General features: G+C 38.4%; 1 protein-coding gene across 1 annotated transcript in view; it reads right to left on the reverse strand.

The window, feature by feature from the left end:
- LOC102670932 (transcription factor SOX-5) overlaps nt 1-3,632 on the reverse strand; it is a gene marked incomplete at its 3' end in the record, with an annotated part of 50,387 nt that overhangs the window by 6,144 nt on the left and 40,611 nt on the right.

Consider the following 3,632-nt stretch of genomic DNA (forward strand, 5'->3'; position numbering starts at 1 on the left):
GATATTCATTTTCTGCTTTTCAGTTGGAACGACAAGAATGATGAAAACGTAATGTGGGAAAATTGTTAGATCCATAGATGGTTTCGTAAATGACTATCTTTTTTTCTTTTTTTTTTCCTTTTTTTTTTTTTTTATTTCCTTTTCTAGCAAGTTTTCCTAGAAAACGATGAAGTTTTGCTTACGTACTATTAGAAAAATTAGAGATTAGATTATTTCTGGAAATAGTTTCCGGAAATATGTAACGTTTTAATAAAAACTTAAGTCAAAATAGATACACGACTAGAAGTACAACTAGAAGATAAGCGTAATATATATTTACGTACACTTTATGCATACTTAAATATCCGAAGCTATAATTATATCATTATCGCGAAAAAAATATGTAATCTTAGCTGGATCTTAAAATATATCAAATTTACATTCCCATTTACGAACTCATCTCTTCCAGGGTTTTACAGCTTCCAGGGAAACCGCTAATTGAAGAAGCGTGTACAAACTCCATCACTTTTTCCTTCCATATATATGTATATATAATAAAAAAAAACATACAAAAACAAATGATAAAGATACGAAGCCAGATATTATATTAATATCCAGAAACATATGTATACCGCGTGAACGATTTAAACAGATAAACATAATCTCTAAACTGGCAAACACAAATTATAGACGAAACATCAAGATTTTTCTTATTATATAAATATTCCCCCGTTGACGAGAAGGGCCGCCTTATTATTAATATCACCGTATAATTTCCTTTCTGTAACAGCCGATACAATATTTTACGCGCTCGCCTAAACTCGCCTCCCCAATATTTCATATATATATATATCTAAACTATAATTTAATCTCGTTACCATCGAATCTTCATCTATCATTACGCTACCAGATAGAATATCGAATATCTACTACGTTCTACGCACGTTTTCCAATCGTGACTCGAACACCTTTTCTTTCTTCTTTTTTCCTTTTTCTCTTCGCCCAAGCATTCGAACGACGCGACTAGAACCAGTTCAGTTCAACACCGAGCTTTCCCAGAAAACGTAATAAAAGACGCGGGATCGGGCGTGATACCAACTTTAATTGCCGGTTATCGGCCGCGTGAAACGGAAGCTGGCTCAGCCCAGAGCGAGCCCAATCGAGCAAAAAGAGCTCGACAGAAAAAAAAAAAAAAGGGAACGTTATTGGCACGAAGTGTCGTGATAACACGACAGGTATCTCTTTTATAACGTCTTGGGTTGTCCCTCTTTTAACCACGGGATCCTTAACCAACGTGGCTCCTCGCTCCTTTTCGTGTGATTAAATCGCTAATAAACCTGTGCCCGGCCAGGCACAGATGACGGTCGTTAGACGTCTGGGCCGATTCGATCGAATAGTTTTTCGACTCGAACGATATTCACGGTTTATTTCTCGCGAAACTGCGCTTATGTAACGCAGATAGTGCGGAACGCGTTACGCGTTGCCACATGAAAATTGCAAAATGTATTATGCGCGTTATTAATCCCGCTCGCGAGCTTGATCTCTTTCTTTCTTTCTTTTTTTATATGTGTTTTCTCTTTTCCTTTTTTTTCTTTTTTTTTTTCTTTTTCGCGCGTCCCCGATGCTCGCCGCCGCGACGATTCGTTTCGACGCATTGTTCCGCCGATTTGCATTGAATGCGCGTGAAAACGCGTATAACGAGCGATCTTGAAATCGTGTAATCGATGTTTTCGATTGTTCCGCCGTTATCTTACAAAAAACGACTCGTTTTTCTCGAGTTTCGAGGAAAGTTTCATTTCCATGTTCTTTCGCGAGGATTCAAAAAAAAAGAAGACTATTTTTAAATCTTTGTACGCAATATTTGTTAAAAAAGATCATTTTAAAATAAGCGAACACTGAAATTTACTCTTTTAACGTGAGAAAGATATCTTAATAGAGAAACTCGGACGATCCTTCAAAGTTTTGATTTCTTCAAACTTTTGGTATTTCTTCTATCAGAAATTTAGGCAAAGAGAACACGGAATGCGTGACGGATTGGTGGATCGAAAATCGATCGATCTTCGATGTATGGTCTCTGGATGGTTTTCAAGGATCAGAAACCGTACGGCTCTTACACGTTGACCCTTTTCTCCCGCGTATGTAGGACGGAAATACACGCCCCTTCGTGGTGGCAGGGGTTAAGGTGACCGGATGGAATTATTTCTTTTCCAGCGGCGTCCATTAGTCAAGACACCGCTAGGTGGCGCTATTAATTCAACAAGGGGGGAGAGTTTTCAGCGCGGATCCTCTCTCTCCCGTATAGTAACCGGTAGTGTAACAATTCAACGTGGTTAATATCATTGTATTTTCCTACGACCTGGCTTTGGTCCAGATATGCTTGAAGTTTAAAGTCTATTTTGGACGATAAGGAAGACGTTTATTCATCCAGCCTGGGCACCAGTTGAAACGTCACATATGCACGATATTAGGCGCGCGCGCGCGCGCGTCTCTTCCTTCGTTTTCTCCTATTTCTCTCTATCCGCTTGCCTTTCGACGAGCGATTATTAATCCTCGATGCGGATTGTGGAAGATCGCGGCCCGTGATTTACGACCACGCGGAGGACACACGCGAGGATAAACCGCTCGTCTCCCATTTTCCCTTTTTTATATCCCCTTGAATACAAGGGAAGGAGAGGAGAAGAAGAAGAAGGGAAGAGCGTTCGATGTTTGCCTTTCTTTCAGAGAACGTTACCATGTGACTTTCCGACTTTTTTCGGGAGAACCTGATGATTCATGTCGCGGGGAGAAGAAAAGAATTTAACGCGGTAATTTCGGTCGGGTTATTTATAATGGATGGTTGAAACGGAACGGTTCGGTTGGATATGGATCTTTCTTTTTTCTTTTTTCGAAAATTCCAATTTTCGACATTTTCATTTGGAAATATCTAAGGAGGGGGATTCATGAAAGTTTGCAGAAAAAAAGAAAAAAGAAATGAAAATAAATCAAACGAATCGTTCTTCGATTTAACGATAAAACGAATAAATTATGATAAAAATGTTGTAAAATGTGGGGAAAAATGCAAGGCACGGAAATTAGTAGATTTATTCGCCGCGCGAACACGAACGCGTTGAACGATACCGGTTATTTGTTAAAGCTTGAAAGACGAGTCACCAGTTTTCTCGGGCACGGTTCTTGAATGAACCGAGCTGGGCCACTTCATAAGGGCGTGCAACTCCAAAAATATCCGTACCGTGAAAAACTGGTGGAACGATCATGAAATATCACTATTCGCATTCTTGCTCCTTGATGAATGCTTAATGAACATTTAATCTTCCCTCGATAAATCTCTAAAAATTTTTCATTCTTTTTTTTTCTTTTTTATTATTAATCTTCCATACTTTTTACACAGTGAGACCATTCCACGCTGGAATCGATATTAACATCGTTAAGATCGTTGAGAATCGTTAACGTAAGAAACTCATAAAAAAAAAAAAAAAACGCTTTGTAATTTCCATTGATCATTGATTCTTCGTCATTAAATAGGAAAACAATAAAACGGTCCGTGCTCGTTCGTAAACGGCATTACACTCGCAATAATAATTGCGAATTATCTATACGAAAGAAGAAAAAAAAAAAAAAGAAAAAAAAAAGATACTTGTATATCAAATACATCG

Source organism: Apis dorsata, unplaced genomic scaffold (assembly GCF_000469605.1).
Source record: "Apis dorsata unplaced genomic scaffold, Apis dorsata 1.3 scaffold_162, whole genome shotgun sequence".
Lineage (NCBI taxonomy): Eukaryota > Metazoa > Arthropoda > Insecta > Hymenoptera > Apidae > Apis > Apis dorsata.